A 12,935-nucleotide genomic window follows, 5' to 3' on the forward strand; every position below is an offset into this window, starting at 1 on the left:
CCCAGCAGTCACTTTTCAACAGTGCCAGTATTGCTCTGGCAATAGATAATATAGTATAGTTCCAAATATGGTAATATCATTCTTTCTAAAATCTTATCACTTATCAGAAAAAATCACAATCTTTTTCAGGTGCAAGCTCTATTCATACTTGCAAGCTGCCCAGTATAAACAAATCCGCTGGTCACTGAGCAAGAGCAATGCCACCTAGAGCAGTCATGGATTATAGTACCTTGCTCAAGGGCATCTTCGCAGTGGTAATGTGGGAAGGGCAAATGCTGCTCTGTCACTATTCCCACTAATATTGATTTGCTGGTATTCTTTTCTAAGGATAGGAATGTTCTCCAACATCTTGTGGAATCCATGCCACTAAGGATATCTGTATTTTGAATTGTTTATAACGCGACAAAGAAAGCTAGTTACATTCATTCTATTATTGTTGAGAGCCACAATGAAAAAAAAAAAAAAAAAAACACAATTCACAATTTACCTACAGTATGTTATGAGCATGCTGAAGATTCCAGTGTACACAAACATAGCTGAATAAAAATTCAGACATGTCAGCGTGCTATACTTTGAAAAAGTTTAAGATTTATTAAAACAAACACCAGGCTTTACACAGAAAAAATAAGATAAGATAAGGAAATCTTAAATTAATAAATTGACCATCGGTTCTTCCACACTTTTGAAAATAATATGCTTTGTTGAAATCAAGTAAAATATAGTTTTACTTTTACATAGGTCATCCAAATTAATTAAATCTGCTTCAGTTTTGTGAACATATGAAAACATTTATCTTTTCTTTTTACAAGTTTACTGGATTACACTAAGAAATCAGAATCTCTAAACCCAGGGCTACTGTTTATGATGGCAGAAACTGTTACCAGGACAAAGTGTTTGTATCCAGTGTAAGAGTAAACGCTACAGTAACATATCTTTCCCTCTCTTTTTCTTTTTTGGCTTAGCTGTGATAAGACAATAATGAAACAGTGACTTGGAAGTATTCTTGTTATAATTAGAAACCTCAAGCCGAATGTTGTTGTCAACTATTCATAAACAAATTTGGATCAACCACATACACAGCTGTTTCTTTCATAAAATGACTATGTGTTAAACGTCTATTGTTATTAAATGAAAATATAACACAAATAATACATATAAAAACATATTTATACCTTAATTGTCAATTATGTAATGCATATTTAATTCTTGCAACTGAGCAAAAAAGGTGAACAAACTAGTGCTTTATGTTCCTCCCTTCCTTGTTTATTTAGTTATTTACTTATTGTGTCTTCTCCATCCATTTCCAGTCTGGACAAATACAAATATTAAATACCCAGTTGTTGGTTGCTCATCATTGTGGGGTTTTTTTTGTCTTTTTTTTTTTACCTCTGCAGCATTTCTTCTATCCCATCACTGTAATAACACAACATTTGGGTAATTAAATATGCTATTTATGCTGTGTAGATTATAATGCAAGCTGCCCCATAACTGTTGTGAGAGTGACAGTTATATACTAGAGAGCACATGTGCTCCAAATACCAGAGACAAATGCATTCACATATATTATACTTATGTTTTTGAAATAGAGTGATCATATTGGATGAATGAAAAAGGATTACTTGGCTTACTTATTAATGGTACCGTGCTAGTACATGTACATAAAGCTACATAAGATATTAATATAAATGGTTAGGTGAGAGTTGGGGTTGGGCATATACTGATTATTATTACACGTTCATGTTTAAGGTCTCAAGGAAATAAATGAATGCTTGTGTGTGTGTGATAGGGAGGTTGTTACAATGGAATAATTTGTGCCATAGATGACTTTCTATAAGACACTTAAATGGCACGCTCACATGCTAAGCACACAGCAGTAAAATGCAGCATTTATTCAGCTGTAGGATCAAATAGAGTCACAGCAAAAATTGAGGGTGTTCCCCGTGGAGCTACACTGACATTCCAGAGGTTTGTCAAAATAGCAAATAAATCGCAATGTGAATATCTACATATATGAGACAACACCCAATCTCTTTCTATTACACAACACCTGAAGATGGCGCTCCATATCTTGGTATGATGGCGATATTGCGCGCGCGCGCGCATTTGAGCGAGTGAGTGCGGGAGGTAGACAGAGCTACTGTCTTCCTCTTTCTGATGGTGTTGCCTCCCCGTCGTTGCAGTGCTTTGCTGCGCTCTCCCCCTCTCTCTCTTCTTTCTTTCTTTCTCGCTTTCTTACCCAGCGCCTAGTTTCTTCCTCCTCCTCCATCTCTTCCACATCCTTTTCCTAGTCCCTGCCTCAGCCTTGCACCCCCGTCCCAGCATCCCGATAAATGGTCGCTCCATCCTCGGTAACTCTGGACGCAGGACACAGTGAAAAGGCGCACCGCTCCGTTCTGATCTGAGCACACTGCGGATTGACTTGAAAGAGAAGCAGACCAGGTACAGAAGGGAAACGAGGGGAAGCCGGTCGCTGTGAGTGGCCAGGATCTCATTTCGGTAAGTCATCGCGTTATTTTTACCTGATTTACACTTACTATAACTGGGCAGAGATGGACAAGGTGACATATCTTCAAACGCCTGTGTTTTTGGCCCCTTGTATTTTATCAGAATGGGACGTGCTCTTGCGATTTGGAGACGCATGTTCAGAAATGTGAACATGACTTCTGGATCATGCATGCTGGATGGTTTTGGGAAACTGCTGATTTAAAACCGTTGCCCTTCTTTTGATAACAAGCTTGCTGCGCAGCTCCTCTCAGAAACAAACGTCTGACTGTGCTCGGATTACCCAGCACAACAGATATTTGGCTCCAGCTGACTGCTGACCCTAATTCACCGTTGGTTGTGCGTAAAAGTGGTCTAAAGGGGCGAAAGGCGCCATGTAAACAAAGGGGGTATGGTTGCTCTTCCTCACTAGATGACTATTATTTTGTTTTGACAGCTCCATTCACAACCAGAATGGTTGTTATTATGTACTTAAAAACATCTGGGCATGATGTTACTATATATGATGGTACATGATTAATTCTGTGCCTCAGTTGTTTATAAATCTCATTGCATGATGATACCTATTAAGTTGTATGGAATTTCCTGTTGTCTGTATTGTTTTGGGGTATGAGAGGTGATACAAGGGAAAGAATATGGATAAGACTCCATTACTTTCCCTCAGCCGTACTTGTGCTTTGATCAATAGACATTTGCAGGAGGGGGATTGTGTGCTGGCAGTTTGTCAAGGGCGTACAATATATCCAGCAGATGATGTTAGGGAGAAGAGGAGGAGGGCTGGGCTGCTGTTAAACATGTTGTGCGTTCATGTTCAGCCTACTGCATGTCAGCACAGGTGCATGATGGACAACAGAGGCACATATGTACAGAGAAGGAAAGTGTATTAGTGTATGCTCACACTAAAACCTTTGTGTTTTGGTCCATGTTGCTCTGAAAAAATAAAACTTTGGGTTGAGATTTGTAGTTTAAGCAGCATCCTCTGTGGCCAGGTAAGCAGCCGTGTAACAATAAGAATACAATCCCCTCTAATTCCCCTTAAACTGACCTCTGGTGTAGGAATATGGGGATATAGATTTTCTTTCTACCTCCCATGTCCTCCACAGACAACCACTGCTCAGTCTGTTTAAATCAGCATGTTATCCACTTTTCCAGTAAGTGATGACAGTATAACATCTTCAAAACTTCAATAGATTTTTTTTGTTGTTGTTGAAGGATAAGCAGCGTTACAAAAGACCAATCACTGTGGGAACTGTGTCAACTATTTTTGTCTCACACACACACACACACACGCACACGCACACACACACACACACACACACACACACACACACACACACACACACACACACACACACACACCCTCTCTATATTTCCTAAAGATTAGCTTCTTTTATGTCCACTGAATGTCTCCAGTGGGCATGAAACGCCTTGTCCTTCATCATGGACACAGATTAAGCTAATTCACACAGCAGCACAGGCCTAATGCCTAATCACTATGCTGCACCGGCAGAACAGAACAGTCTTTATGCTGTGGTAGCCGAGAGAGGGAGAGAAAGACAGGGAGAGAGCAAAGGGGGGAAAGCTAGCCGCCGGTGCCTATTGATCGCATGGAGGGGCTGCTGGCAGGCATTCACAGGATGGAGTGCTGACGACAGTCCAAAGAGTTGCCAGGATGAGCTGGCCCAGCAGTTGCCTCATAGAGTAGTGCTGATGAGAAGGGAAGACATTGAATTATACTTATCCTCCCTGTAACAGAGCAGGGGCCGGGAGGGTTTTAAATTACTGTAACTGTTACGAATTTGATTTTCTCATCATCAGAGAGTAAAAGTTGGTTGGGTGTGGTTTAGTGCAGATCACATCAAATACAGACGGCTGACAAATGAAAGGGAAAACCAACATAAAGAGTCTTAGTAAAGTCTTGTGCCACCACATGCTGCCAGAATAGCTTCAGTGCTCCTTGGCTTTCATTCCTTGAGTCTCTGAACTCCACTAGAGGGATGAACACCTTCTTCCAAAATATATTCCCTCATTTGGTGTTTTGATGATGATGGTGGAGAGCACTGTCTAACACATTGGTCCAAAATCTCCCACAGATGTTCAATTGGGTTGAGATCTGGTGACTGTGGAGGCCATAGGATATGATTCACACAATTTTCATAATTCATGTTACATGTAAGACAACACTGTGAGCATAGAAAGTGTCCTACACCAGCAGAACCTAGAGTACCTGTCAATCAGCCAGACAATGAGTGTCTACCACATCTAGGGGTGCTGCTGTATACTTAAATCTGACCTCAAGGCCAAGACCAAAAAGTTCTTCCCCACTGTGTCACACTATTTTAACACAGACACAAGATGGGCCTACATCCAAAATTTCAAGTGTGAGTGTATATCCCCTCAATGGTAGATTGTTTTAATTTGTTGTTAAGAAACTAAATTAGATTGATTGATGAGATTAGATCAGATGTTGAAAATACACAAATGGCTTTCCTCAACAGGAGCCCAGAACCCCAGTGGCAAATATGGTACCTCTTTGAGTTGTGACACAAACCCAGAGGCAGCATCTGATGGTGTTCATTTGTCACCACGTAATGAAAAACACCTATTGTCACTGTTATCACTTGAACATAAATAGACTGTCTTTTATTATAAGTCTAAATTTTGGTGACGTGAAAAAGCCCTACTTATGAGTTTTTCTCCATGAACAAACTCCATGTACAAACAAAAACAAGAAAATGTTCTTTTGTGGAGAAGCATCCTATGTATGGTGATGTAGGTGATATATGTATGTACATATCGTGTGTATTGTGTATATTGTATTTATTAGTGTATATTTGGTGTATTTTTATTTATATTTCCATAGATGTTTATTCTATAGATGTTTATTTTCTGCTGTGGTAAATGAATTTCCCAGTTGTGGGATTAATAAAGTTAATATAATCTAATCTAAAAAATCTAATGTACTTTTTTTTTATCTAACCTATTGCTTCTAAAAGAAAAAAAAAAGAGAAAAGGCAACTATAAAACACAAAGCACTATCAAGATGAAAAAGATAATGAAGAACTAATGCTTTGATTTCACACTTTGGTGTCCTTGAGCTCTGTTTCCTGCTATGTGTTTTTCAGCTTTTTCCCTATACATCCACTTAAGTTCAACGTGAATGGGCCTCAGGAAAGTGGCTGACATTTGATCCATATTTGCTGATTGCATTGACTGCATATTCATGGACACAAGGGATGTGCTAATTGACAGCCTGTCATCAATCAGCTGACTTGGTTCTTGTGTTGGTGGCTAGATGCTCATGAGCTGGTGTAATGATATAAAATACACTGATGTGCCACTGCTAATGGACAATTTTACAATATCGCCTTTACAGTGGAGTTGTTACAAGACTGCATACATGTTACACACCATTAAACATCTAATATCACTCTTCTTTCCCTCAAGGGTGCTGTGTTGTGCACTCAACATGGCTATCTTATGGGGATATGTCCAGGTGATATCCCAGATGGCTTACTTTGTCCTTAAGTTTGTCCATGGGAGTCAGTCATTCTTTTCTATTGTAGTGAGGACATGTGGGGAAGGATCTCTGTTAGCACTATTATTAATCAAAGTTAGAGTGAAATACATTAGCATCTTGCCCAATCAAGATTATACCACAGCCTGCCAGTGATTCTGTGCTGAGATGGTTAATGAGTCTACTCCATTTCTTATATCATTTTCAGTAGCATTCTGGAAAAATACCAGACTGGTAACATACTTTTAAGGAAGGAAAATAATTGTGAAATTAATTTTATTAAAGCTATAAGAACTTGAAACTCTCCAGTTAATACATTGCATGACTGCCAGTCAGTGCTCCTCCAGTATTTGGCAAGTTACTTTTATACAATTACTCATTACTTATTCATTGATTTACTCAAAAAATATCTACATTACTTTATTAAAGGTGCACTATGCATTCCTGCATGGTTTCAGCGCAATTTTATTTTTGTCTCAAATCATAGGCATCTCCCCTTGATCCGCTGGCTGCCTGGCTGCATTCTTCCTCTTTTGGTAGACATAAGTCACCTCCCCCCACCTCCAGTCTTCTATCCTTAACACATATTTTTTTAATTGTTCGCATTCCTCAAACTCCCAGTAGAACAGCAATAAAGTGACCCCAAAAATTGCAAACCGTTGTTACTGGGATTAGTAACTGTATTACAATTTCTGAATTTCCCCTTGTCATCCCTTTATTCGATACTGAAAAAAATAATAACATTACTGTAATGCATGAGGCATGGAATGCCTTTCTGCCCAACACAAATCTTTTAGGGATAATATTACAATGCACCACATAATGAGTTGATCATGACACTAATAAATACTTTTTTAACCTTTGATCAATAGACACATCTGATTTAGCATAATTGAGGTGACTTTTCATCACTCGTTGAGATCTACTAACCAAAGTTGTTCAAGTGTGGTTTAGGAGAGACCATTCTTCAAGCAAAAACTCTGGAGTCAAGGCCCCATTTACATGTATATCACTGCAGTGTCCTTGAGCAGGACAGCTCACTCAGCTCACAGCTCAGAGGATGTTGGTTTGTCTCACACCCTTTGTCCTCTTTTATAGGTAGGGGAAGCAGGATAACAAATTTTCCCTTTGGGAAGAAAAGCATGTTTAATATACTTCAAACCAATTGACAACACATGAGTAGCACTTATAATGCATCACAACAAACTTTTATACAATAGGCTTTATGCTGATGTGTTGCCTATGTGATGGTAATTTCTTTTCATTTTTCCGAGCACTATAATTGTATCCTCACCATTTGCTGACCTTCGCATGAAAGCTGGAAAAGACAAAATTATTTGTAGCATAGAGGTCAAAGAAATGGACAATGTCATTACTTTACTGCAGCTCAGACAGCAACTGCATCTTTACATTTCAGTGGCTCCAAATGGCAATATGGTGACTTAGAGGTAAGTAGTTCTGTCGAAAATTGATCTAGTCATCTATCAGGTAGCTTGATAACATTATTTACAAAAGCAGGGTTAAGCACAAGCAGCTGGTACGTATTTAGTCTTGTAATGTGTCCTTCAGCATTTAATCGTCCTGTCAGTAATGTATCACACACTTTATTTCACTGTGAAAGAAATAGAAGAAGAAAAGTTGTCCAACTTTAACAGTACTTTGGATTTATGACTAGATTTTCACTGATGCTACATGTAGTAAAAATATATGGCCTCATACTTCTGGAAGGTAATAAAAGATAAAAACCATTCAGCAATTGCTGTGTATTGTATATTGTAGTGATTAATGAGAACAGGACTTTGAGAAGCGCAGCAGGAAGAAGACAGTGAGAAAGAGAGAGAGGGGAGGTAGCGATATGTCAGTGTTGGAATGAGTCCAGCAAGGTAGCAATATGTGTGTATGAGAGAAAGAGAGACAGGCAGAGAGAAAGAGGGGTGTGTGTGGATGCCTACTAGTGTGTTTCTTCTGCCAATTCTCCTCCCATCCTCTAATGAGCTCGCTGCAGATGGGACTCCCTCTGTCAGCCCATTGCCCTCCCCCTCCCTCTCCACTCCATTATCCTCCCTCCTTCCCTTCAATTTTAGTACAAAACAAAGGAAGGAAGGAGGAACAAAATAAAAGAGAGAAAAAGGAAGTGAAAAAGAAAATACATGATGTGATAAAAAGCATCAAGAGAGAGAAGGGGGTAAGGATGCAGGTGAGGAGAGGGAATTCACAGGAAGGGGCAAATGGTGAAAAAGATGGGAGAGATGGGGTGTAAAGTGGAAGACGGAGAGGTGGAAAATGAGCTAGTGACAGAACTTGTTGGGGAGGGAGAGAGGCTTATAATCAGGCTGTGTGAGAGACTAGGAATCATTAAATGCAAGAAGAGACAAAGGTGTGAAGAAGAAAAGAACACAACAGAATGTGATGAGGGAAAACCAGTTATTGCACTATGTTATATTTAATAGTGTCAGAAATGAAAACACTGCATATTAAAACCTAATGGTATGTTTTCAGCACAGGGCCCTACATTTAGAGCAATATGTCTGTGGTTGCCTAGCCATGACAACACGTCTGCACCTGTCAAACTGTACTTGCTAAGTCGAATTAATAATTGGCTCAGCTAGCCAGGTCTGCCAGAGCTAATTGAGCATCAAAGAGAAACCATAGCTGGAGCACAGATCATCTTGATTTCCCTGGGTGAAAATGTACCCAGGGTTGGCTCTGGCATGTATGACTAAGTGCGGAAGTGTGCATGTGTGTGATTATGAGCTTTATTACATATAAGAGGGTTCTTCATCAGAAATCATATATATCCAAATGTTCGGGAGTCTATGTGAGAGTACTAATACAATGCATTTTCCTATAGAAAGCTGCTGCTTTTTGACATACTGTTAATAGTGTTGTTTGCATTACTGCTTCACATTTCTGTTGGACTGACTAAAACAGCAAGTTGTGCTCTTTTTCCTGACTGAACTTGCACTCTCTCTCACTTTCGTTGGAATCTCTGTGTGAAAAAGTGATTAGACAGTTTCCACAGTGTGGCCAACTGTCTGGTCTGGTTTTCAAAAATGTTGAAAAGGGATTTGTAACAAGTGCTGCTGGTGTAAGGACCTCACTCAGTGCTGGTGGTACAGCTGAAGTGAAAGTGTGAGAGGAAAAAAAAAGATTTTGCATGATGACATGCTATGTGGCAGGAAGCAGGGAGGTATATTGCCATTGGCTCCATCTATAGTCTCTTTGCACAGCAACACAGCATTATCTATCTGGCCAGTCAAGTGGGAAATAACGTGTTTGATGGGATATGAACACCTGTGCCTTGATGTGTATGTGAGTGTGAGGTTGAGTATTTGTTTATGTGTTGTGTTTTCTTTTAAAGCACACATCATTGCTATTCTCTGTCTACATAAGGACGCACAGTGTCATTGATGTGAAGCACATCAAGTCCTGCAAATATCATCCAATTGTAGAGTTGCAGGCAGAATTTTTTAGACCTGCTGTTCTGGACCTGCAGCTCCTGCCAGTGTGAGCCATCTACAGGCCAGGGAATAAATAACTGTGGCAGTTCTGAACTGCAGGTATAAAACAATTTTTTTTAGGTATAATTCAATTGTTTTATACCTACAGATAATGAGAAATAAACATAAATACAATTCAGTTTGTTGCTCCAAAATACATTTCTTATCAAAATTATCTTTTCAAATGTTTTGTAAATTCATATGGGAAAGGAAAGCACTTCTAAACATACTGATGTCAGACAAAGTGGATATGTGAGTTTGTGAGTGTCGAGCAGAAACCGTACAGCAAAAGTCTGTTCAACGATCAGAGGAGAAATATTCTTAAATTCTGTGAACTACACCATCACCAAATAGCAATTTCATAATATTGTCCTAGAGGACAAAGCCTTACAGAAGTCCTGAAATTTCTTTCCCATAAGAAAAATTCACTTGCCTCTCTGGGCTTCTGTAAAGCGCAGCAATTTTGAATTTTTATATTTTTTTCAGTAAATAAATAAATGATAAACACATAGCACGATTCATTTACATTTTAAAATTTTAATTTCATCACGTCAATTAATATTAAAATTCATTTCATCATTAGATAAACATTAGCCTACATCAACATAAAATCAACAAGTTTTGTTAACTTTTACAACAAATCATTGATTCTGTAACCAAATGTCCTGGCTGCCTGCACAGAGGGCAGTTGTGCACACCACTCGAATCAGGTTGTTGGTTACTAGTCAAAAGGATAGTTTCTAAAGATTCTGATCTCTTTAAGAGTAAAACATTCAATAAAAAAATCTCTTCAGATGCACATTTACACAAGATGGATTCAAATTCAAATAAAAGTTCACACCTATTCTAACGTCTAGTAACAAACTGCATGCTGAAAGTTAAAACACCCTCTAGCTGTGTCTGATAATGAACATGAAAGATTTGGTTCAGAACTTAAAATCATCTTTACCGTGATAAACAAGTGGATGAATCAAGATGTTTGCTTTGTTCTGTTACCCCATAGTGAAGCAGTAATGATAATTAACTAAACTTCGTTTCAGAAGTGTGACAAACAACTTGTGCAATCTGTGTGCAATATTAGCATGAAATCCTGCAATCGACTATTTTTATCTTTACTTCACTCTCCTTACTATCAACTATAACATCTGCAAACTCAATGTCATATTATTAATATAAACATGTTATCTTTGACTTAAAATTATGTTATTCAAACTGTTTTGATAACTTGATAGACTAATTGTTCTTTATTTGACAACACAAAAAATGGTAAATGGTAGTAGGATATTTTGTATCTCACTGTGCAAATGTGGCCCAGTGTGACTCCAAAACTGAATTTTGTGAAAGGTGCCATCATTATTCTTCAAAATAAGTGGGTTCTTGTGTGACATATAATATATACTCTCCTTGTATCAGTTACTTTCCAAAACTCATATTGCATTCCCTTCCCTTTCTCATGCAATTGATCTTGGTTAATCCCTGATCCCCAACCAACAGACACACACAGACACACAGACACACAGACACACACACACACACACACACACACACACACACACACACACACATTGGTGTTTCTATCTTGAAAAGCTTGAGGCCAGCCAAGTGGTATAAATGCCATACCCGATGCCTGTGGTCGGATCAGCAGACAGCCCATCAGTTGCACACTCTGATCCTTATCAGCCATGTATTGCTGTGGCTACTTCTAGCTGTCAATCAAACATTCTCTCACATCTGTAGAAAAGGATTTGATGAAAATGATGGGAAAGACAGAGACAGAAAGAGATAGGGATCACACCAATATGACCCATTAATGGATTGATCCACCTTATTTTATTTCCCTGGTGTGATGGGTTTATGCGTGTGTGGATTTGTGTCCACCTCAATCAATGCAGAAAGAAAGAAGATATTGAGAAAGAGACAGTGAAATCAGAGGCAGAAGAGAATTACTGTAGCTGCTAGATGGCAACTAACAATGAAACGGAACTATGGGTTGTAATCAGATCCTGGCACAATAGGACTGTAGGACAGTAGGACTTGTTCCCTTGGAATAAGAAAGAGTCCTACTAGAGCCAGGGAACCTTTGAGAAATTGTTCCCTCAGACTTGTGCCCTCAAATCACTTCAGTCCTACAAATGACTTCCAAGGGATGCCAAAGCTAACAGAATGATGTGTTTAACAGCCAATCTATATTCACATATCTCAGTCCAAGATCAAAATAAAACTATTACATTTAAACAACTCATGGCTAGATTGTTAAAGGGACAAGGACAATTAAACAGTATTTATTTGAGGCCAGAAATTATAGATTTGAAGGAACAAATTAAATAATTTGAGGGTATGAATGAGGGAACAAAATCACTATTGAGCACACTAATCAGTCATTTGCGGGTTGAATTACTAAAATAAAGGAATTATTATTTAAAAACTTACACTATCATTCTCTTGTTTGTAGTGGGGTTGCTTTAAAATTTTATAGGCAAATAGGAAGATGCTATTCTTAAGACAACCATGTCTCCGATTCCTCCAGTTCTCCTAAAGGTAGGGTTTCATTGACCTGCTCAAGGATGCTTAAGTTGATTGGCTGCTCAGTGCTCTACATACTCCCTACACCAGACTTCAGTCAAGTTCACTGTGAAACCTGGCTTCCAACCCAGTTTTCTTCAAAAAGTACAGTACTGAAGAGGGATACACAGAATTATGACATCTTTCTTAGCAAAGGGAATGCTGTGGTTACTCATTTGGCATCAAATTGCCTCATAAATATCATTTGATCTTACTTCTTCATTTTCTGTGATATCTCCTCCATGTGTATAGTGTATAGATCCCAGCTGTGGCAACGCTGGAGAAGTGCAAATGCACATTAATTTCTCTCATCTGTCTTCTGTGGGTTGCATTTGCAATGCATAATTCATCAAGTAACTCTATGTTGATATCCGCATATAAATTATCTTAGATATTGTGCAACTCATGAATTTCTAACAGTGTGTATGTGCGGTGGCAGTACAGTAGAACATCAGCTCTGTTTTCTCTTGCTTGCGAGAAATGTAGTGAAAATAACTTGTGTTTTGGAGGGTTTTCAGTCGTGAAACGGGTTAAAAAAAGTACCAATTATGGCTGGAGTATCTTAGAAGCAGACACCGGAAACAGAATAGGGATGCCTGGGTGTGTCTGTCTCATATCTGTTCGACGGTACAGATTTAATAGAAGCTACACTGACCAAGACAAAATCAGAAATGTGGAGGAGGTTTGATAATTTTAACCAAAAACTGGTTTCACACTCAGTTAGGGAGACAGAAAAAATGGGTCATGCGTGGGTTACTGACATTGCTTTATTAAGAAAAAAAAAAAATTAACTTAGTGATGGTGATTTGGTATTTTCAAAGACCATCTGGTCTTTTAACTTGTTCTGTCATATT

General features: G+C 38.6%; 1 protein-coding gene across 1 annotated transcript in view; it reads left to right on the forward strand.

The window, feature by feature from the left end:
• The first annotated feature begins 2,165 nt into the window (after positions 1-2,165).
• ctnnd2a (catenin (cadherin-associated protein), delta 2a) overlaps positions 2,166-12,935 on the forward strand; it is a 278,083-nt gene continuing 267,313 nt past the window's right edge. The window contains exon 1 of the mRNA XM_056364392.1: positions 2,166-2,496. The gene's annotated coding sequence lies outside the window, so the exon portion shown is untranslated. The remainder of the gene's footprint in view (positions 2,497-12,935) is intronic.

The sequence above is a fragment of the Seriola aureovittata genome, chromosome 20 (genome assembly GCF_021018895.1).
Source record: "Seriola aureovittata isolate HTS-2021-v1 ecotype China chromosome 20, ASM2101889v1, whole genome shotgun sequence".
Lineage (NCBI taxonomy): Eukaryota > Metazoa > Chordata > Actinopteri > Carangiformes > Carangidae > Seriola > Seriola aureovittata.